At 46.9% G+C, this 24,641-nt stretch overlaps 1 protein-coding gene across 2 annotated transcripts in view; it reads right to left on the bottom strand.

Annotated features, from left to right (window-relative positions):
- The window catches only part of ARHGAP1 (Rho GTPase activating protein 1), a 159,048-nt gene that overhangs the window by 84,897 nt on the left and 49,510 nt on the right, over window positions 1–24,641 (bottom strand). The gene's annotated exons all lie outside the window — the stretch shown is intronic.

The raw sequence follows: 24,641 nt of genomic DNA, 5'->3' as shown, positions 1-24,641 counted from the left end.
TACTCAAAACCAGACAAGAAAACAACAGAGAGTACTCAAAACCAGACAAGAAAACAACAGAGAGTACTCACAACCAGACAAGAAAACAACAGAGAGTACTCAAACCGGGACAAGAAAACAACAGAGAGTACTCAAAGCGGGACAAGAAAACAACAGAGAGTACTCAAACCGGGACAAGAAAACAACAGAGAGTACTCAAAACCAGACAAGAAAACAACAGAGAGTACTCAAAACCAGACAAGAAAACAACAGAGAGTACTCAAAACCAGACAAGAAAACAACAGAGAGTACTCAAACCGGGACAAGAAAACAACAGAGAGTACTCAAACCGGGACAAGAAAACAACCAGAGACAGGAGATGGTGTCATGGGTGGCAGCTGATGCACGGGCCTCCACAGATGCGGGGATCACCAATCATGCAGGGGGCCACAAATGATGCAGGGGGCCACAAAATGATGCAGGGGGGCCACAAAATGATGCAGGGGGGCCACAAAATGATGCGGGGGGGCCACAAAATGATGCAGGGGGGCCACAAAATGATGCAGGGGGGCCACAAAATGATGCAGGGGGGCCACAAAATGATGCAGGGGGGCCACAAAATGATGCAGGGGGGCCACAAAATGATGCAGGGGGGCCACAAAATGATGCAGGGGGGCCACAAAATGATCCAGGGGGGCCACAAAATGATCCAGGGGGGCCACAAAATGATGCAGGGGGCCACAAAATGATGCAGGGGGCCACAAAATGATGCAGGGGGCCACAAAATGATGCAGGGGGCCACAAAATGATGCAGGGGGGGCCACAAAATGATGCAGGGGGGCCACAAAATGATGCAGGGGGGCCACAAAATGATGCGGGGGCCACGAAATGATCCAGGGGGGCCACGAAATGATCCAGGGGGGCCACGAAATGATCCAGGGGGGCCACGAAATGATCCAGGGGGGCCACGAAATGATCCAGGGGGGGCCACAAAATGATGCAGGGGGCCACAAATGATGCAGGGGGCCACAAATGATGCAGGGGGCCACAAATGATGCAGGGGGCCACAAATGATGCAGGGGGCCACAAATGAGCTGCCTTTTTCTTTGCAGTTTGACTGCTTTAAGGAGCCACAAAGCCTCCTCTTCGGAATGAGAAGAGGTGTTGGGGCAAGGTATCTATTGCGGATCTTAGGAGTACATTACTAGAGGTTAAACTAGTAATTTCAGGATGAGGGGCGGAGAGTGACAATGCTATTAATATGTGACTTAGGGGGCAGCTGATTTAGTAGCACCGAGCTACAGAGAAGGTTACCATCACTCGCCCGCACGCTGGTTTCACATGCCCTAGCTCAGAAAACAGCGGCTTCTAAAAAACTGGAAAGAGTTTGGCGGTAGCTGAAGATAGGGTTAGTTATAAAAATATAAAATGGATTGAAAAACGACCACAAGAGCATCAAGAGAGCCCGCTGTATCTTTTATACTCAATGTTTTGAGGAAGCGGACAACAACAGAAAGGAGATTTTGAAAATTGTCACGAATTTCATAGATTCCAACGTTTTATCCCCTACGCTTGAGCACAGCCAGTTTCTTTGCGTTCAGCATAGCGATTGTTTCTGAGGATAACATCCTCAATAATCTGACTAATCTAGCAGGCACACCAATCTTCTAGCGATCGAGGAAGTGGAGTCATAGCTGTTCCTACAGTACTCTCCAAAGTGATTTCTTTTTATGTCCCGTCAGCGGACGTAGTGACAGCTTCCTTCACAAAGGATATCCTACTGATTCCACACCCCCTGATATCCTTAATGCAGGAATGTAGTCCTGCTGGACCTGGAGTTATTTGCTATCTCTCTTCACTCTGGTCTTCTACCAGATGACTGGAAGAGAGCCAATGTGAGTCCCTTGCTCAAAAAGGCCAACGCCCATCCGGAATCCATGTCCAACTTCAGACCAGTCTCTCTCTCCCAGCAGCCTCAAATGTTTTGGAAAGACTGGTAAATCATCAGCATTCCTCGTTTCTCACTGTGCACAAAGTGCACCATCCTTCCCACTCAGGGTTAGAGCTCACACAGCGCTGGGACAGCTCGACAAGAGGCCTCTGACTCCATTAGGTTCAGCTTGCACTCTGGCCTCAATGTGGCCTGGTGCTATGGACCTGTCTGCAGCATTCAACGTGGTCAACATGTTCAATCATGACAACTTTCTGCAAAGGTTAGAGCATCTGGGAGTGGCAGGCTCTGCCCTTGGCTGGCTGGGTTCTTTTCTCGAGAGAGGGGAACAGGAAGGCTGGATGAAACCATACTCCTCAAGCACAAAGAGGCTGAAGTTGAGAGGGCCAAGGCTTCTCCCGAAGTCCCACACTCTTCAACATTTACATGTCCCCACTGGCATACTTGGATGAATCATTTACCATCAGAGTTATCTCACACGCAGATGATAATAAACGGCTGCTCACGTAGGACACGGATTCTGCTAAGGAGACATTTGCTTGTTGTAGGCAGCAGTGCTAGAGTGGCTCAAGGACAACAAATTGCAATGCAACCCAGACAAGACTGAAATCTTTTTGTTTGGGGCGGAATACCATTCCTGGATGAACAGGTGCACAGCCTAATAATGTGCCCCCGCCAATGGCTAGAAACTGGGGCGTTATGTTTGACCCCCACCTTTCATTTGGGGCACAGATGTCAGCAGTTGTAAAGTCCTGTTTCTGGATTCTCCACATGTTGAGGAAGTTTCTTCACTACCTTCCACACTGTGCACAAGTTATAGTAATGAGGACACTGAGCTTCTCTAGGCCGGATAATGCTATATTTGGGCCTCATGATTACCTGACCCAATGGTTACCAGTTATGCAGCACATGGCAGTCCGCCTATTGTTTACAATTCTGAAGTATTCTTTAGTGTACGTATTTCTGGAAAAACTACACCGGCTGCCAGTGTGGCGATGCATAAAGTAGACTCTGACCCACCAAGGCTTTTATGACAAGGGGCCAAAGTATCTTAACGAAAGGCTCAAGGAACATCATCCTGGGAGACCCTTGCAGTCTAGCAATGCCAGTTTAGCTGTGGTTACACGCTTTAAAAGGCAACGCAGAGGAGGCTCTTCCTTCACTATCAAAGTGGCTGGACTGTGGAACTGGCTGCCTGAACAAATTAGGTCCGTAACAGAGGAAATAAAATTTAGCACAGAGCTGAAAACAATAGTGTTCAAGTTCTAGGGAAGAGAGGACTTGGTTGGCCCTCTGCTTCGAGCACCTAAAGCACTGCGACACCCTTTCTAAGTAGCTGCGCCCCATAGAAGACTCTTTTAATTCATTCGTTCATTTACACGGAGGCCACTACTGACGCAGGGGCTGCAATGACCCAAGGGCCACCACTCAATGTAGGGGCCCGCCACTTGATGCAGGGTCCCACCACCTGAAACGGGGGCCCGCCACCTGAAACGGGGGCCGCCACCAACACCAGGTGATTCTGAATCAGAAGCAAAGCAGCACATGCAGACAGCTGCAGACTGATGGAAGATAAGGGGCCAATGCGAGGACATGCAGACAGCTGCAGACTGATGGAAGATAAGGGGCCAATGCGAGGAGGTGCAGACAGCTGCAGACTGATGGAAGATAAGGGGCCAATGTGAGGGCATGCAGACAGCTGCAGACTGATGGAAGATAAGGGGCCAATGCGAGGATGTGCAGACAGCCGCAGACGCATGGAAGATAAGGGGCCAATGCGAGGACGTGCAGACAGCTGCAGACTGATGGAAGATAAGGGGACAATGCGAGGACGTGCAGACAGCTGCAGACTGATGGAAGATAAGGGACCAATGCGAGGACGTGCAGACAGCTGCAGACTCATGGAAGATAAGGGGCCAATGCGAGGGCATGCAGACAGCTGCAGACTGATGGAAGATAAGGGGCCAATGCGAGGACGTGCAGACAGCTGCAGACTCATGGAAGATAAGGGGCCAATGCGAGGACGTGCAGACAGCTGCAGACTGATGGAAGATAAGGGGCCAATGCGAGGAGGTGCAGACAGCTGCAGACTGATGGAAGATAAGGGGCCAATGCGAGGACGTGCAGACAGCTGCAGACTGATGGAAGATAAGGGGCCAATGCGAGGACGTGCAGACAGCTGCAGAATGATGGAAGATAAGGGGCCAATGCGAGGACGTGCAGACAGCCGCAGACTGATGGAAGATAAGGGGCCAATGCGAGGGCATGCAGACAGCCGCAGACTGATGGAAGATAAGGGGCCAATGCGAGGACGTGCAGACAGCCGCAGACTGATGGAAGATAAGGGGCCAATGCGAGGACGTGCAGACAGCCGCAGACTGATGGAAGATAAGGGGCCAATGCGAGGACGTGCATGATAAGGGGCCAATGCGAGGGCGAGCAGACAGCTGCAGACTGATGGAAGATAAGGGGCCAATGCGAGGACGTGCAGACAGCTGCAGACTGATGGAAGATAAGGGGCCAATGCGATGAGGTGCAGACAGCCGCAGACTGATGGAAGATAAGGGGCCAATGCGAGGACGTGCAGACAGCTGCAGACTGATGGAAGATAAGGGGCCAATGCGAGGACGTGCAGACAGCCGCAGACTCATGGAAGATAAGGGGCCAATGCGAGGGCGTGCAGACAGCCGCAGACTCATGGAAGATAAGGGGCCAATGCGAGGACGTGCAGACAGCCGCAGACTCATGGAAGATAAGGGGCCAATGCGAGGACGTGCAGACAGCCGCAGACTCATGGAAGATAAGGGGCCAATGCGAGGACGTGCAGACAGCCGCAGACTCATGGAAGATAAGGGGCCAATGCGAGGACGTGCAGACAGCCGCAGACTGATGGAAGATAAGGGGCCAATGCGAGGACATGCAGACAGCCGCAGACTGATGGAAGATAAGGGGCCAATGCGAGGACATGCAGACAGCTGCAGACTCATGGAAGATAAGGGGCCAATGCGAGGACATGGAGACAGCTTCTGACTCATGGAAGATAAGGGGCCAATGTGAGGACATGCAGACAGCTGCAGACTGACAGAAGACAGGGGCCAACGCCAGGGCATGCAGACAGCTGCAGACTGATGGAAGATAAGGGGCCAATGAGAGGACATGCAGACAGCTGCAGACTGATGGAAGACAGGGGCCAATGCGAGGACATGCAGACAGCTGCAGACTGATGGAAGACAGGGGCCAATGCCAGGACATGCAGACAGCCACAGACTGACAGAAGACACAGGGGCCAACGCCAGGGCACGCAGATAGCCGCAGACTGACAGAAGACACAGGGGCCAAAGCCTAGTCATGCAGAGAGCGCAGACTGGCGGAAGACAGGGGCCAACGCCAGGACAGGCAGACAGCCGCAGACTGACAGAAGACACAGGGGCCAAAGCCCGCTCATGCAAAGAGCCGCAGACTGACGAAGACAGGGTCACACTGCTGCCAAGAACTGGTAACCAAGGAACAGAAGAGAAAACAAACATTTGTTGGCAACTAGGAGCAGAAGGAAAGCAAGCAACACTGTAGTGGTACCTGTGTGGATTAGTAAATTTTAAAAACAGATTAACCAGGGAGGTGCAAGGTCACAGACGAACCAGATCTAGACCCCTGCATCCACATTTAATGGAGAAAGCCCGTTTGCACACAAGATGGAGACTGCACACCCTGGGAGCAGTGGAGGGGAAGAGGGAAGTACCATGTACACTCTATTGGAAGTATGGTGTAATGTCTGAGAGACATCTGCAGGTGGGACTGAGGTGACACAAAAGACTTTACACAAACAACGTCACAATCGCATCCTGCAGCCAGTGTGTAACACTGGCTGCGAGCGACTAATCTTGTGTGAACAAGTCCTTCCGCAGCTTATACTAGGATACACTATATTTCATTTTGCGTCACAGTGAATCATGGAGCCTCCTGGTTGTTCTTGTTCCCTACACAGTTTCAAGGCATGCTTCCAGGAATGGTTTTGCATATAACTCGGATAGAGCTTCCTGGTTAGAAAGGGCCTTTATGTAGAAGGATAAGATAAGACTGAGCACCCTGGAGCCTCTCCCAGTGCTGCTGTAAGGAGATAAGCCTCACAGCTGTGCCAGGAAGTGGTCACAGCAGTTCAGCTAAGAAGTAGGAGATTAACATTCAGAGAGGGAGAGAACACCGACCTACCAATGAAGCATCTTCAAGTGTGGCCTAGACACACAGAGAAGCAATCACAATATATTGGGCACATGCACTCTCCAATGTATGCTGGCACCCACATTACAGCATTACATGGCAGCCATGCTTCTTCAAGCGTGGCCTAGACACACAGAGAAGCAATCACAATATATTGGGCACATGCACTCTCCAATGTATGCTGGCACCCACATTACAGCATTACATGGCAGCCATGCTTCTTCAAGCGTGGCCTAGACACACAGAGAAGCAATCACAATATATTGGGCACATGCACTCTCCAATGTATGCTGGCACCCACATTACAGCATTACATGGCAGCCATGCTTGTGCTCACTTTGTGAACACATGCAAACATACAATCCAATGTGTGCTGGTACGTGGTCTGGTACCAACATGGCATACCCACACTCATACACATACATGTGCCTTGACTAGCACCCCTGCTGCATACACAAATCACACCTGTACTCACACCTGCACAGCTACTACCACTGCACGCACACACACACACACTTTCACCAGCAATGGGACCCACATTGCACACACTTGCACTCATCATGCCTGATAGTTGTGACCATGAAGTGCTCACTCTCCTCAACACGTGTGCTGGAGCTGGAGAGGGGGTCTTCTCCTGCCTTTCATTTCACAAGAGCAAGTGCTACTTTAATATGATTTTAGGGCTTCTTAGAGATCAGTGCTGCTGCCTATTTTGTTTAATATTATTATTGTTGTTTTTAGGATGATTTTTAGAAGGCACTTACTACAAAAATGTAGCTAAGCGGATCAGTCTTATTCTTATAACACTGGTTCTTAATCCAGTATCCTCAGGCAACCTGCGGCCCTGCTCACTCTGCAGGACTTCTTCCAAAAAGTGGTGGATGCCCGGACATCCTTTTTAGAGTTCACTGACATCTACCGAATCTAAGGAGGGCGGACAGGACATCAGGTGCTTTTTGGCAGATGTCCCACATCCATGAAACTCTAAAGTAGGCACTTGACCTTCTCCCATCAGCCGTGGAGAGGTGTGCTACGAACAGGGTGAACAGATTTCTATCACTACAGTGCCTGGTGGACTAGACTGGTATTTTGCGACTTTCTTTTGAGAATATTTGAGGGCACATTTGTATTGAAATAACAAATATACAGGGGCCACTGTATCTGATACATGGCCGAAATGGAATCCAGGGAAAGTCTTTCCTGGCTTCGGTGAGATTCTTTCTTGTACGTCCAGCCGCCAGTTTGCGGCTCATCAGAGAATAGCCATCCTGCTCTGGGTCATGTCTATGGTCTAATCTCGAGCTGACTTTGGACCAAATAAGGAAACATCTGACTTTTGGGTATTAACTGTACTACAGTTTTAAAAAAACATAATGCTGCACTTGACACTTCATCATTAGAGACTTCAGCAGCTGGATTCCAAGACTTTTTAACTCTGTCTTGGATCGAATGCCTTGATCTAAAAATCAGGGTGTAAAGGATTCAGACCAATAAAGCATTTCTCCATCGACAATCTACAACTAATCTCTCTCCCAACCACCACTCATATGTGCAATGCCAACATCATTGTCAGCAACTTCAACTCATTCTTCAGGAAGATCCTCAAGACGTGGCTCTTCGGATGAGGGCCCCCCCTCGCTCAGTGACTTGAGACCCTCACGGGTGAGTAGCCGCGCTTTACAAATTCTGATTGATTGATTCCCAGAAGCCACGAAAGCATCCAGGCACCATCAGATAAACAGAAAAGCAAATCGAAACTACTGCATAGTACTCCAGTGACCCCACAGTCAACATCATCACCACCATTCACAGAAAAGAAAGAAAATGAAAGAAGAGCAGATGCACCAACAACTCATCGCATCAACCAAAGCACCTACACCAATGACAAATGTAGCAGAAAGCTAAGCAGAATGTATTCGATCAAGCACTGCATCAACCCCTAGCTCAACCTTCCAACCACACACTCCATAGACAAGTGCCAACATCTACAGCATGACTTCCTAACTGATTTCAAATTATGCTGCCGTGCTAAAAGAGCCACCCTAAAAATCACAGATGACACCCTCCTGATGACAGGTACAGCTGATCCTTGCTTCCTGACACTGTGAGCACTATCACCTGCGTGTGTCACCATCAATCACCCCACTCTCATCCACACCTTGAATTACTGGATAGTATTCACAAGCAACATCCGTCCTCCACTGTTCTCCTATACATGAAACTTCTACCAGTTCATCCCTGTAAGCACCTCCAGACCCCTCAATCTCTCAGTCACCTGCAGAGTTCCCCAGGAATCCTTACCGACACCCGTCAAGCTCCACATGAAGCTCTGTGGAATCCACTGACTGACAACAGCATCAAAATTGGCTAATATGTTAATGACAAAGAACTGGACATGAAAGTCACCTCCGGTTCGGACAACTAGGCGCCTCAAAAACTGCCTGTATCTCATCCAAAACTGTGTCCAGCAAGCACCTAAAACTAAACCCCACCAACAGCGACTATCTCCTGTTCCCCAATATGAACCAATTAATCCACACCTGAGCAATGAGGTGCACCTGGAAGGATTCCACCCCACAACTATCAGTCATGGCCACATCGTTGGAGTTCATCTTCACCACAGACCACACCCTCAGGGAGCATGAAAACCAAGATGGCGGGATACCCGCTCTCTACTAAAGAAAGTGAAACCATTCCTCCCAGAAAGTGACTTCTGAACTGCTGTCCAAAGCCTTGTGTGTGCACTTGTGGCTGGTGGCATTCCCATGTGCTATGATACACAAATACATAGTACTTGAAAGAATACTGCTTCCCTACATCTAGAGCGTCCCTGCACTCCTAAATCATAGCTATCCCCCTACTCCTGGAAAAAGATCTGTTTGTGTTCCTCTTTGCCTCATGCTTGTAAGCAGTCCTTTACCACTGGTTAGATATGCACCATGTAGACACATGAATAGGTATATACAAGACCACGATCTTATGTCACAAAACTGAGATCCTGATATATGACCTAGTGGACCTTTGGTCTCTACCACTCACCTCGCTGATTCTATGGGCCTATCTCATGCAACCTCAAAATACTATTTGATAGTGACTACAATGTCCACCCGCAAATCAATGAGCTGCATTATCTATGAGCACCCTGTTAAATCCTCCCTCCGATGAACCTCTGTGATACAATAATCATACTTCTGGAAGTGGCCAGGCAAGGATAACTATATAGTATTGCTCAACTACAAAAAGCTCACAATCAGGGAGGTTGGCTATTTTTCCATTTCGGTCATCAAGGTCAAAGCATGCCGGCCCCCCAGTGAGGGGGTTTTTCAATTCAAGATTGCAGCTGATATAAGAAACTCTAAACAGCCACATTCTGAAAACTCTACGATACTGCAGTCTTATCAACCCACCAAAAGCCTGGTATTACCACTCCCACCCCCACCTCCACCAGAACCTACCTACCGCCAACTAACAGAGACCCATCACTTGGGGGCAGGCCTCTTCATCTATAAGGGCCAGCTTTATGAAACAACCTCCCGGGTAGTTTAAAGCAGGCGAAAAAAAGACTTCACAGAAGTTCAGTCGAGACCTGAAAACTCGCCTCTCTCCATCAGGCCCCACTGCTTAAGTCTTCAAAATGTTGTTCCCAATCTTTGTCCACATTAGACAGCCAGATACCAAAGAATGGCCTCACATCATCCTTCCCTGGCCTAGGTGTAACTGAGGCACTTTCATCTCAATCACAGCAGTTTATTGAAGAGTGTCTGCCATCTGAGCGTGGCACCTGCCTTGCCATCCTCCCAAAACCACACCCAGCACCTGCCCTTAGGGCACATCTGCAATGTGCACACCAGCTGAATGGCGAGCTTCAAACCAATGCACCAAAATAAATATCAATCTTATGGAGCAGTTGATCAAATGTTTACTCTTAGACTACGTATGTGCAACCTAGTGTGCTGAAAAAGGCACATACATGAAGTGAGGGTGCACTAGCATCCACTTTACACATGCACTGGCATCCCCACCAATACATTGCACCACATGGATGCCCATATAAATGCCCACACTTGCATTATATTATAAGAACTTAAGCACACAATAACATGGACAGATACACACACACTGACAGCTGCAAACATAAATCTGGACACCAGCAGCCATTATGAGCCCATTGTACTTGGATGCAGCCACAAACACATGAACACAGCATGGCACTAACACAGGACCATCGACACAGAGGCGCAAGTTATAGTTACCTTAGGGCATGAGTTATAGCTATTTGAAATAACTAACAGCTGAATTTCTATGGTTTAGTACATTTGAAATGTGAGCCTACAGCCTACCTATAACGTCCCAATAACCTTTGGTTTTTTAACTGAATTTCTATGGTGTTTTTTCAATTATATTTCCTACCTATAACGTCTTTGTAACCTTTGTTTTATTCAGTGAATTTCTATGGCTTTTTTAACGTAATTTGAATTACTTCACATTAATCCTGCAGCCTGTGGCCAAGTCCTGCGCCCAACCCTTTATAATCACGCGCAACACACAGCCTTTAGCCGTGCAAGCCCTACGACCAACCCCGTATAACCAAGCAACTCCGAACTGTGCATGTGTACAGCTGTGCGCAGGTGTGGTTGACCGTAGGGCCTGGCCTATGGCCAGTCTCTGCGGCCAACCCTCTTTAACCACCACCAGCCATGCATAGCCTTCAGCTGTGCGCGGCAGGAGTTAACCGCAAGGCCTGGCCTATGGTCAGGCCCTGCTGCCTACCCCACAGCACTCATGAAGTGCTCCTTTGTTTGCTGGATATGTGATCATATTCCTATGCATCAAGACCGCATCTCCAAAATTGGCTGGAACATGCTGGGGGCACCATCTATATTGTGCAGGGCTTCTAGGCCATTTTACATACTTGTAGATAACATGATCTATTGTCTCAGCAGCAGATGACAAGAACCCACCCGTGACCACTACAAGAGATATTGCGCTCGAAAAAAGCAAGCATGCAAACACCACCATCAAGGATTACAGATAACTTTTCATAGTGGAAATGCAAATAAAACACACTTGCTTTGCCTTGGTGATGCGCAAAAAATAAGGATGATTAGACTTCACAGAAGTGAAGCTTCATTTGGGCAACTGCATTATCTGTAAGAGCTTCCCACTGAGGTTTAATTTCTGTGAAATGAGCATTGTGCCACAATGAAACTGCCCTGAGTATTTATCTAGTATAAATAAACAGGGCAAGATAAATGTAATGAGTTTTTTTTTTATAGATGTCTGGGACCGCACAGGGAGCCTCAAGTCCTCTGTGGTTCCTGTAGGATCCCTGCCTCTTGCAGGAGCCGGCTTTGCTCCTGCACGCAGGGAGCTGCTGGAAGTACAGCTCCCTGCATGCTGGAGCAATACTTTCCTGAATGTCTGCAGGTAGGGAAAGAGATGAAAACATCGTTTCCAGCATTCTGACAGCTCCCGCTCGCTGGAAGCGGAGTGTTTGCTTTTGCTTGGTAGGAGTTGTCACAGCTACTGCCAAGCACAAGCAAACCGCTATCTCCCAAGGGTGGGCGCCTCTGGTGATAGCAGGAGCTGTCCCTCGACTGTGGTGGTCTCCAGGAACATATATGGCTCAGGGGGGGCCCTCCCATTCTTTTTTAAAAATGAATTAGCCCCGGGAGGTGGTGGTCCCTGGGGCCCAGGAGGGTCCACGCGAATCCTGCATAATTTTTTATGTACAGCCCCTGGGAGAAGGTGGTCTCCAGGGCCTGGTGTGTCCCCGCGGCATCCCCTATATATTAGTCTAATTTCGCCCTGGGGTGGGTGGAACGGGGGATGGGTGTGTCTCTGTTTGTGCCCTCTGTTTTTATTAAACGTGACATGCCCCCAAGACGTGACTTACCCAGGGGCGAAATTAAAAACAAGTGCGGGAGACTTATTAATTTTTTTATTCACTGCAAAATTCACAAATATTCACAAATTTCGCTGTGAGTTGAGACAAATGCTCTTTTGCTTAGAGGACCCTACGACCAACGGTCGCGGTATTCCTGCCCTGCCCCCTTCCCATGTCTTTCTGGGACTCGGTTTGAGAGGAGGCTTCTTTTTGCACGGTTAGCCCCCACTTTTTCCCTGATATTGATGTGCCCTAGAAGTTGTACTGCCCAGGGCCCCTGCTAACGAGGTTCCGTGGGCCAGAGCTTTTTCCATTAATCTGTTGTGATGCTTGGCACAGTTGGATACACTCTTACACATCCCTGTAAGAACTTAGTAAATGGGTAACCCAGTACCCAGGGCATGAGATAGTAGGAGTAGGCCCCTGAGGGCAGCAGCACTGATTGTGCTAACCTCTAGGGCCCAGCACCTAAATACCCCCAGCACCGCCAGTGCAGGCTGAGTGTACTGGGGCAATTCTAACAAGGCAAACTCAACATTGCCCACTCCCTGTGTGCCCTATCGACCCTACAAAGCATGATATGGGTAAGTCACCCCTCTAGTAGGCCTTACAGCCCAGGGGCAGGGTGCAGGGTGCACCATACTATATGTGGGGGCATAATTGCATGAGCAATATGCCCCCACCATATCCTTGCCAACCCAGGGACACAGTGAGTTAACAGGGCAGCCATTTTAAGTACATGTACTGGACACTGGCCAAACACGGGTTCCCCAGCTACATGATGGCCATTCTGTATCATGGGTTGTTTGGTATCAAACAACTCAGGGTTAAATCCAACACCGGTACCAGTTTGGATTTAATATTCTAACTGTACCCAGGAGTCACCTTAGGAGGTGCCCCCTGCAAAAGCTATCCTAACTGGCATAGTTACCGACTGCTTCAATCCAGCCTGCCACTCCAGATGGTCAATATACAAACCTGGGAGCGAGCCACGGCTCTCTGGTTTGAAAGACAATGCCCTCCCTCAGGAATGTGCAATACCCTGGTGGTGAGCTTCAAAGGGCTACAGCCCCTGAAACTCGAGCCTCCAGGCCTGCTGCTAGCAGCAGAAGGCTTCCCCCCTTGCACACCCCCACGTTTGGCAGGAGCAAAGGTATGAAACCAGACAAAGGGTAGGAGGAGTGGCCTCACTGAGCATGCACCACACCTAGGGGCTTGCAGGCGAATTGAACACTCCATCTCATTTTCCTCCATGTTGGATGGCAGGAAAATATCCAATAGAGTTTAGGGAAGTGACCCTTCCCACAGTAGTGGGAGTAGCCACCCAAGGGTAAGTGTCCCATCAGACACTACCAGGTTCCCCCTAAAACGCCCACTAAATTCAGTATTTAGTGGGCTCCCCTAGACCAAGGTTTTAGAATCATCTAGAAGAAAAGAAGATAGCACCAAAGAACCCGCCAAGATGAGAACAGAGGACCTGCTGCACCAGAAATGGCTCCAAGACCCCTGCTTGCTGAACCGGTGTCCAGGCAATTGCCGATACAGAGGAGCTGACCACTAGACCGACCTCAAAAGACCCAGAGGACCTCCAGGCATCGCAATTAACTCCCTTCTGAGTGGAGGCACCACTCAAACTACAGGGACCTGCAAGGAATCTGCAAACCGGTGAGGGACACTTCACTGACCGGACGATATCTCCGCAACCGGAAGTCACAGCCGGACCCGACGACACACCAACAACATCCTGGACAAGACCTGCAAGTGTGCCCAGTTTGGTGGAACAGCACCCTCCCGTGGCCGAGTTGTGGCAATACCCCAGGTACTGACCAGTGCACGTCGGACATCTTCAAAAACAGCTCCCCCAGAGCTGCAACTGGGCCAGGAGGAAGCACTAGTCAAGGGACTTCAGTGACACCCCGGACCTCCCACCATAACGCCCGCGACATCCTGCAGGGTCCCAAGATGAAGACTTACCTCCAGCTACAAAGGGTCCCTTTGCGCACAGCATCCAAGACCTCCAGACCGCTCTGCACCTGGCCGTCCTGAGCCTTGCATCGTGGGATCTGCTGCGTGCCCTGGGTCCTCAACCCTTTGCAACCTCAACAGCCCAATGGGACCCCCAGGCACCAACTTTAAATCTGCAAACAAGCTTCTTTTTCCAAGTGGCCCCGTGCCTGTGCCAAGAGGTTTTCCAACACTGCTCTCGCCGGAACCAGGAGCCGCATGAGGCTCTCCAGCTGGCAAAGTGTGCCCACTGACTTCTTTGACCACCCTCCAAAAGAAGAGACTGGTAACTCAACTGTAGGATTTTTAATGCTTTTTTAAAGGTGACTGTGAATTGATTCCAATGGTGCGTAATTATGCACAGAAAGAGTAACTTTGTTAAAACTTTTAAAAAGTCATCTATCAAAAAGTACTTAACATATCTTAAAGATCTTGGTCTTAAAATGTATATAAAAATCTCATGTATTTTATAAATTCTGGCCTCGAGTTACTCATTAAGTGATTGTGTTGCATGATTGGATTTGTGAGTACAACAAATGCTGAACACATCTCCTGGATCAGCCGAACTGCTCGACCAGCTACCTTAAAAACTGGAGCATTAGGTGGTCTACTTTTTACCTCTGGAAACCAATGTGTTGTTGCACGGACCCCCTGCATAGTGTGCCTAGTTTTGCACACTACATAGCGGGCCAGCCTCCTACACTCGGATGAAGCAGAGCCCCACAATTGCTGCAAACACTTCCTTGTTGAAGTGTTGGAAGTTGCACGAGTTCAGAAGTATTCATGAATTAGTCACGATTCTAGATATATACATTTGGATTTTGTTTAATAACTCGGAAACTACTGAACGGTTCTACACCAAACAAATAAAGTGTACTTTCTGGACCAAAAGCTAACTTTCTGTCAAATTTAGTGTAATTTTATCCAGAGGTTCAGGCTTTAGTAGTGTTCAAACTCCCAATTTTTTTCCCCCCCTTTTTTTTGGCCCCTGCTTGATGGATCACCCCAAAACTTTTCATGTACAAGACCTTTGGGCATCCAATTCTTGGAAAAGTTCATAAAGATTTGACAAATGGCGCTAAAAAAATGCTTTTTCTATGGAAAGTAGGTCTTAACTATTACTATTTACTGGTGACCACCAGTAGTAAATAAATATATTCATATGTGTAGACAGATAGAAAGATATACAGATAGATATAAAGTCCTCCCTTCACCTCCAAAAAGTAACCAACCTCAAAAGTTGCATAAATCTAAATGTATTACACAACGTCTGCCAAGAAGCATTTCGGCTGTATTCACAGCCTTGTTAACAAAACAGAGCGCCATCTTGGGCAGTATATTTTAAGTGCATAGGTGCAGATCCACTTATGAACATAGGAAACAGACTTAAAAACTATATTAAAACCACTGTGTTACTACCACCTATCTGCAAAATCTTGCAAATAAACTCATTATTGAACTTTCATGCTGATATAAACCCATTAAATATTTTTACATACTTTACTTGTCACACACGACTAAATAAACTAACCAGCGGAGCATTTATTTATCTCATTTGAGTACCAACCACATTCACTTTGAATGCTCTGTCAACTTTAACCCCATCCACATATTAGGGCAAATGTCCCAGCTCTAAAGATTTAAATCTATGGGTTTTTGACACAATCAATTTTACAGCAATTATTTATTATACTTTTGAACGTAAACTATACTGCATACATTCTAATCTCTCTATATATGTGAATATATTATATAAGCAAGTGTTGGACAAGTGTCCCAGTATGCATTGCACGTAATTACTGCAAGTATGTTAATATGTGAACCTAGCAGTAAACTATGCCTTACTGTTCTCACTGTTAACCACTATGGTTCTCACTAATGTGTGCAAAAACTGGTCATGCCAGCATCAGCAAAGGCTCCTAATACTTAGGGAAAGCTAACAGATGTACTACAGGAGAGTATATAGCTCTTCCTCCATGTTGAAGCCCCATGGAATTTTTGAGGTGAATTCAATAATATAGCAGGATTCTAATCTTGCTGTTTTTCCCTATCTCCTCCTCTGATGTTCTTGGGGACTGAATAAGTCACATAGTATTGCAACTGTTTAATTGCTGTTATGTACTTCCTCAAAGTGAAGAGCCACAGGGTCGGTTTTGTCCTTGTTTTTGATGGCTCTCATGTTGTAACACCTGTTTACATAATTATAGGATGTTACTTCCTATGTACACTGACACTCAAGGGCATGTTAAAACACAGTTCACAAATTCACTTTTGCAATAGAAAGGCCCTACAATCTTCCTCAGCCTCTTTTCAAATGGAGGGAGGGAATCTTTCTTACTAATACAATATTTTAGGGCTTTGCATTTGCTGCACTTATGAAAACCTTTACCTTTCTGTGTCTGGTTTTCTTTACATATCTCTGCTGATTATACTTCTTAACTTTAAGCTCAGATTGCATCCACATATTGTCTAGCACTTTCCACGGGACCTCTCCATCGCCTATATATCTAATCCATAAAACACTGTGCTCTGCCCAAGTACTCACATACTGACTGAGGGGCATCTGCTCTTTCCCCCAGTCGAATGCAAATTTGCTCAAATTGGGGTAACGCTACTTTCCATTGCTGTGCCTCTTATTTGTTTATAATACTTGTTATCAAACACAAAGAAATTATTATGCACGTACCAATGTATTACTGAAAACTGCATCTGAGTGCATTTCCATAGTTTCAGAGGTCTAGCATTTAGAAAATGCTCAGCGACTATCATTCCATCTAGATGTCGTATGCTGGTATCCAGCCCTTCAATGTCATCAGTACGTAATCACTCTCCTATGTGATGTTAAATATCTTTTTTTAAAACCCTCCAGTGTCTTGTACAAAAGATGGCAAACGTATTACAAAATCTGTTAGAAAATAGTATACATATTTAGAAGCCTTCTCAAATACACTGTTAATTGTGGAGATTATCGGTCATCCCAGAGGATTTGTCTCACAAATGGGTATTTTGGGGTTATCATTCCTCAGACACAAATATTCATCTTGTGTCAGTAATCCATCCTTTCACTAAATCAATAATTCCTCATGGTATGCTTGCTTAATTTTGTTAATGTCCTACTTCAAGATTTTCTTTTAGCACGCATCCTCCTTCAATTGTCCGTAAGCCTCTTTTTCATAAATATGTAAATGCCACAGCACGATGTTCCCATCTTTGTCTGAGTTCCTGACAATGCAATATGATCTGTTTTGCAATTTCTTCTTTCTAAGGAATTCAACTCTTTTATGGGCCTGACCCACCTTGTCTCATAGTGCATGTTGTTGCATATTACTCCTTTATGTTTTCCATCACCAGCTCGGAATATAACTCTATACCATCCTGCTGCATACTAGGTAAGAATTTGGACTTGGGTTTAAACTTTGTGGGTGCCTCTCTCCGTACACATCCAGTACCATGTTTACCAGGGATCCTCAGGATCTCATTTTCCAACTCGTGCAGTTCCCCCATTAGACTAATAAACAACACCAATACATGTTCTTGTTTCATGTCTCTTTATTCAACAGCCATACACGTCTTCCTCTCGTGTGGCACAATTTATTATTTTTTTTTAATATCAACTTCCTAATAAATTTGAAAATATCAATTGTGGCATGGCTGTAATTCGTAGAATTCGGTGGGCAGTAAGATAATCCTAAGGATAGAGTATTTTCTTCCGCCTTCGTTAATAGGATGTCAGTTAAAGTTGGGATTGTCTTATGACAATCCATATTTGAATCCCTATATGAATCCATATCTATTTCTTCTTCTTCCATTTGTTCTGCTTCCCACTACCTTGTTCCCTTCTTCCCGTACTTCCTCTTTCTCTGACACCTGCTCCTCTTAATCTTCTGTGTATCTGGATTTGTGGGCTCAAAATGTGTCTTTTGTTCTAGTCTTAAAAAGTGCAGCTCACTCACAATGATCAGGACTGTTTCTTTGCTCACTACTTCTTCTCCATCAGTGTCTATCTCAGAATTAGGATTGCTCCTTTCATCCAACTGCTGTATTTCCTGCTGGTATCTGTTTTTGACAGTTAATCACTGTTTTCTTAAATTATCAAAAATGTTTTTTAAATGAATATAATTGCCCCACCATGAGCCTTTGCAGCCCTTTTCCTTGAGCCTTTACAGTCCCTGGAAACCCTCATCTCCTGAGCCTAATCTGGGTGTCCCAGTGCCCACCTGTGGCACCCACAACAAACAACATTGGGGGTAGTCCCATGGGAGTGTGGCAAAAAATCACTTTTGACCACCCCCCACAAGGGCTAGGGGAGCAGAGTAACCTAACCCTGTCCCCTTATATAGTTTCTTGTAAAATTTTCAGGACAGTGAATTAAGGGCCTGATCTAGATACTTGTGGACGGGTTACTCTGTCATAATGGTGACGGATATTTTATCCTCCAAAATCTAAATCCCATTATATTCTGTGGGATTTAGATTTCGTCAGACTGGCTATCCTTCACTGTTGTGACGGAGTAAGACGTCCGTCAATATCTAATTCAGGCCCATAGGTCTCAAATTCTGCAAAGGCTGCTGCAACATTTGTTTCATGTTGCAGCCAGCCAATCGGAGCGCTCGCTCATGCAGGACCATCACTCCTGCGGGAGCGTGGTGGCCCAAGGTAAAAAACCCTATGCCAGTCAGAATACTCATTTTTTTTTAAGTTGTGCTTGCGGGACTCTCGTCCAGATACAAATATTTTTCTTTTTTCAACCTTAATTTCTCAAACAGTACTGAACAGATTTCCACCAAATCACAAAAAGCAAGCTTTCCATACCAAGATCTAGTGTCCTGCCATATTTGGTGTAATTCTGTTCAGTCATTCGTGCTGCGGCACGTTCCAAAAATGCCTATGGAAAATGCATGGGGATTTTGCATTTTGGGCACCTGCTCCATTTTATCGGTCCCCACTTGATGGATCACCCCCAAACTTTCCAGGAAGGAGCTAAGCAAAAAAAAAAAAGCACACTTTTTTCGAAAGCTTTGTGAATATTTGTTAATTTCCACCAAAGTTATTAACAAACCAAAAACGCCATTTCCTATGGAAACACCATCCTACCTATAAGTAGCCAGTGGTGATCACATATATATATATATGTATATATATATATATCCATCCCACCTGGGAGGTAATAATGTACTTCCATATAACAACTGCAATAATTTATCTGCTTTTACAGTGATATTATTATACCCACGGCCAAAAGTTTAATTTGTGTAATAAATAATTTTATATAATAAGAAAATATTGTTGGATACTAAGAAACCTAGCAAAGCATATCACCTCACGATTCATCATGTTTTTGCTAAGAAAGACAGCAGACACCCAGAATCCCCATCACACGTCCCTGTAACGTCACTGCAGCAACGATGAGCCAAGATGAGTCTTTATGCAGATCCAAGCTGACAGAAGGCTTAACTGTACGGCTTCTAAACAAGTAACGTGGCTTGGCTGCTGCCTGCATTGACTGAGTCGCTGTGCTGCTCTTGCACCATTAGTATATCATATATTCCGGTCTTTGTTCCTGCCAAAAACACTTACAGAGCCAGCCAAGCACAAAAATGTCACCACTCCCTCCGATATTTGCATTGCAGGCTCCACGTTTGACCAGAGAATCACTAAATTTGGGAAGGATCTCAAAGACTTTCATGAGTGAGGGGGGGCCTACAGCAGTGTGGTGGGGGGGAATCAGTCTATTTATTTCATGTATACAGACTGTGCTTCAGAAGTCTTTAGGGTTTGTATTAGCAGATCACAAGCTCACACACTAAATGTTGCTTCTGACACAGATCCTTCTAAATGTCGGAGTAGGGGTGTTGGAAGGGGTGGAATATGGTCAACTCCAGAAAGCTTAAATGGTTGATTCAGGACCATATCTAACTGATAAAGGGAGGATGAGGGTAGTAAGGGGCTTTGTCTGTGGAGGTGAGAAGAAACAACAACGTATCCATCAGTGATTTGGAAGATCCACCTCAAGGTGGTTTGGGGCATGTATAGGGTAGTTCCTATAAGCTAATTTGCTGGCACTTAGGGCTAGTTTCGGCAAGTGAGGAGTGCAGGGCTGTCTTCAGCAAGCACAGGATTGGTTCAGCGCCACATCAAGATGAACAAGCACGGGCAAAGCTAAAAGGTTTTGTTTATTTGTGAGCTATTGGTTTTGGCAATGTGCTTTAGCCATGTTGTACACCAATGTGACTGCTGTTCAGCATGCATGGCTAAAGGTTGGTGGGGTAGAGTGGAGTGGGGCAGACTGGAGTAGGGCAGAGTGGAATGGGGCAGACTGGAGCATGGAGTGGAGTAGATTGGGTACAGTGGGGTAGAATAGGTTAGATTGTGTGGGATAGGCAGAGGTAGAGTGAGCTAGACTGGAGTGGGGTAGATTATAGTAGAGGAAAGTGAGGTAGACTGGAGTGGGGAAGATGGGATGGGGTAGATGGGACTGGGGGAGTAGGGTAGCTTGGAATGGGATATATTGAATTGGGATATTCTGGGGTGGAGTGTGGCCAAGCAGTAGGCTTATCAGAGGGTAGTGTTAAGCATTTGTTGTACATACACAGGCAATAAATGAGGAACACACACTCAAAGACTTACTCCAGGCCAATAGGTTTTTATATTGAAAAATATATGTTCTTAGTTTATTTTAAGAACCACATGTTCAAGATTTATAAGTAATACTTTAAATGAAAGGTATTTCACTTAGATACTTTAGGAACTTTTAATAAAAACAATATCATATACAGTCTTTGTAAAAATGGCAATAAGCTATTTTCAAAGTGGACACTGCAAAAATCAACAGTTCCTGGGGGAGGTAAGTAAAGGTTAGGTTTGCAGGTAAGTAAAACACTTACAAGTCTCAAAGTTGGGGCCAAGGTCGTCCACCGTTGGGGGTTCAAGGCAATCCCAAAGTTACCACACCAGCAGCTCAGGGCCGGTCAAAATGCAGAGGTCAAAGAGGTACCCAAAACACATAGGCTTCAATGGAGAACAGGGGTGCCCTGATTCCAGTCTGCCAGCAGGTAAGTACCCGCGCCCTCGGGGGGCAGACCAAGGGGGGTTTTGTAGGGCACCGGGGGGACACAAGAAGGCTCAGCAAGTACACCCTCAGCGGAACAGGGGCAGCCAGGTGCAGTGTGCAAACAGGTGTTGGATTTTAGATAGGAAGTAATGGAGGGACCCGGGGGTCACTTCAGATATGCAGGCAGGCACGGGGGCTCCTCGGGGTAGCCACCAACTGGGCTAGGCAGAGGGTCGCCTGGGGGTCGCTCCTGCACTGGAGTTCGGTTCCTTCAGGTCCTGGGGGCTGCGGGTGCAGTGTTGGTTCCAGGCGTTGGGTCCCTTGTTACAGGCAGTCGCGGTCAGGGGGAGCCTCTGGATTTCCTCTGCAGACGTCGCTGTGGGGACTCAAGGGGGTCGTCTCTGGCTACTCACGGGCTTGCAGTCGGATGCAGAGTGTAAAGTCTCGCGCTTCCGGCGGGAAACGTGAAGTCTTTAAAGTTGTTTCTTTGTTGCAAATAAGTTGCAGGTTGTTGAACAGGGTCGCTGTTCACAGGAGTTTCTTGGTCCTTGGTTGCAGGGCAGTCCTGTGGGGCTTCAGAGGTCGCTGGTCCCTGTTGAATGCGTTGCCGTTTTCTTCGAAGTTGGGGGATAGGCCGGTAGGGCTGGGGCCAAAGCAGTTGTCATCTCCGTCTTCACTGCAGGGCTTCAGGTCAGCAGTTCTTCTTCTTGTTAAGGTTGCAGGAATCTGATTTCCTGGGTTCAGGGTCGCCGCTAAATACTCAATTTAGGGGTGTGTTTAGGTCTGGGGGGGCAGTAGCCAATGGCTACTGTCCTTGAGGGTGGCTACACCCTCTTTGTGCCTCCTCCCTGAGGGGAGGGGGGCACATCCCTATTCCTACTGGGGGAATCCTTCAAAACGAAGATGGAGGATTTCTAAAGGCAGGGGTCACCTCAGCTCAGGGCACCTTACGGGCTGTCCTGACTGGTGGGTGACTCCTCCTTGTTTTTCTTATTATCGCCCCTGGAATTGCCGCCAAAAGTGGGGTCTGTGTCCAGGGGGTGGGCATCTCCACTAGCTGGAGTGCCCTGGGGCATTGTAACACAAAGCCTGAGCCTTTGAGGCTCACTGCTAGGTGTTACAATTCCTGCAGGGGGGAGGTGTAAGCACCTCTACCCAGAGCAGGCTTTTGTTTCTGTCCTCAGAGAGCACAAAGGTTCTCACCCCAGGGGGTCAGTAACTCGTCTCTCAGCAGCAGGCTGGCACAGATCAGTCAGTCCTGCATTGAAGGATTGGGTAAAATACAGGGGGCATTTCTTAGATGCCCTCTGTGTGCATTTTTTAATAAATCCAACACTGGCATCAGTGTGGGTTTATTATTCTGAGAAGTTTGATACCAAACTTCCCAGTATCCAGTGTAGCCATTATGGAGCTGAGGAGTTCGTTTTTGACAAACTCCAAGACCATATAATTAATATGGCCACATTGTACTTACAATGTATAAGAATAGACTTAGACACTGTAGAGGCATATTGCTCATGCGGCTATGCCCTCACCTGTGGTATAGTGCACCCTGCCTTAGGGCTGTTAGGCCTCCTAGAGGGGTGACTTACCTATGCCACAGGCAGCACTTTGTGTGCATGGCATCCTGAGGGAGATGCCATGTTGACTTTGCCTTTTTCTCCCCACCAACACAGACAATCTGCAATGGCAGTGTGCATGTGTTAGGAGAGGGGTCCCTTAGGGTGGCACAACATATGCTGCAGCCCTTAGCGACCTTCCCTGGTCACAGAGCCCTTGGTACTATTGGTACCTTTTACAAGGGACTTATCTGTGGGCCAGGGGTGTGCCAATTATGGAAACAATGGTACATTTTAGGTGAAAGAACACTGGTGATGGGGCCTGGTTAGCAGGGTCCCAGCACACTTCTCAGTCAAGTCAGCATCAGTATCAGGCAAAAAGTGGGGAGTAACTGCAACAGGGAGCCATGTTCTTACAGTATTCAATCTACATCCTAGCAATGGGGCAGACTATATGTCTGGAGGTCTCTACACTACTGTTTTTGGACTCTTTGGTGGGTAAGGAATTACTATATAAACTGCCTTTCTTACTGTATTGTAACTTTCTATAAATTGCCTGACTAACCATGAGTGGTTATGTATTCTAACTGTTCTTGTGTAAAGCAGTGAGTCACCGTGTGTTTGTCTATTGTGCTCTAGACCACTCCTTTGAGAGGCACAAAGCACAGGATGCGTGGGTGGAACTGTAAGAGGTGTGCAGTGTGGATTTGCCTTTTGACAATTATTTATTGCATTTATTGCTGTGGCCAGGATGCAGGAACTGCCTCCGGCTGGAACTGGTTTGGCCAGTTCCACTGTTCTCTGTCTACTTCCTTTAAAATGGGTAATGAAGCTAGACAGGTGCACTTGACCTCACAATGAATTCTAAAAGAAGACTAAAAGGAGGAAGAAACTCAAGAAGCACTGAAGGAGGGCGGCACATACACTATCATGTGTACCCTAGAACTCTTCTACACACTTCAGACATGGAGGGGACGTGGGTGGGGCTACTTATCACACACTATATCAATTTACTCCACTGGAATACAAATAAAAAAGGCCTGGAACCCACTATGTTATCAGCTGCCACTGAACATTAATAATGTGAAGGACTGACCATGGCCCATATTAAAAGGAGAATCACTTTGGGTAGACACCAAATTTCCAACAGAGTCTATCTCTCTGTGAGCGACACAGCACAACATATAGAACGCTTGTCAGCAGAGTAGGGTCTTCTGCCCAGGAAAACATTCCGGGTCTGCCAGATTTTTAAAATGAAGACACGTGGACACAGTCACATGGATATGGATTTTCTAACCTACATTGGTGCACCCTAAAATCCCACCTTTGTGCAGAGAACGGGGCTCCCAGGCAGACTACACATCCTGAGTCTTAATGTCTGGTCTTTCACAAACTCCTTGCTACTGCTGACTGTACCACATCTGTCAGACCAAGGGCACATGGCACTCTTCGGGCATTGTGCCAACCAGCTATGCCACCAGGTCGCTCCCATGTCTTCAGGGTCTGCTTGCTAGATGTCACACTAAGACTTTGTTTCTCCAAACTTGGGGGATTCATCAGCTGCCACTGGATTACACAGCAATAAATACCACTTCCTGGCACGGATCCCACTGCCAAGCACTAAATATTAACCTGAGGCGGGGCAGTCGGTCCATGAGCCAAAGAAATGTTCAGTCACAAAAACACTGCAAAGTGCACTTGAGATAAAATACCATTGCCCTCAGCACTGCATGGCGCCAAGTCCAGACTGATATCCTCTGCATTTCTCACGGTGTCATGGGACCAGGGAACAGACAGCTACAAAACAGCAAACAAAAGCAGTCTGGTTTCCCAATCTAGTGGGGGTAATGTTCGTGTTTGCTGGACTCCAGGGTCCCGCGTCAGACTTTGAAAAATGCCCAATAAGGCAGTGTGGACACAACACCGCACCCTGTGCCTCCCACAAGCTGCGCTTAGCAATCTTCAGTGGACTACACCCAAATACAACAATGA

Source organism: Pleurodeles waltl, chromosome 3_1, assembly GCF_031143425.1.
Source record: "Pleurodeles waltl isolate 20211129_DDA chromosome 3_1, aPleWal1.hap1.20221129, whole genome shotgun sequence".
NCBI classification, from domain to species: Eukaryota; Metazoa; Chordata; class Amphibia; order Caudata; family Salamandridae; genus Pleurodeles; species Pleurodeles waltl.
The sequence above is the reverse complement of the archived record's forward strand: the minus strand, read 5'-3'. Positions and strand labels throughout refer to the sequence as shown.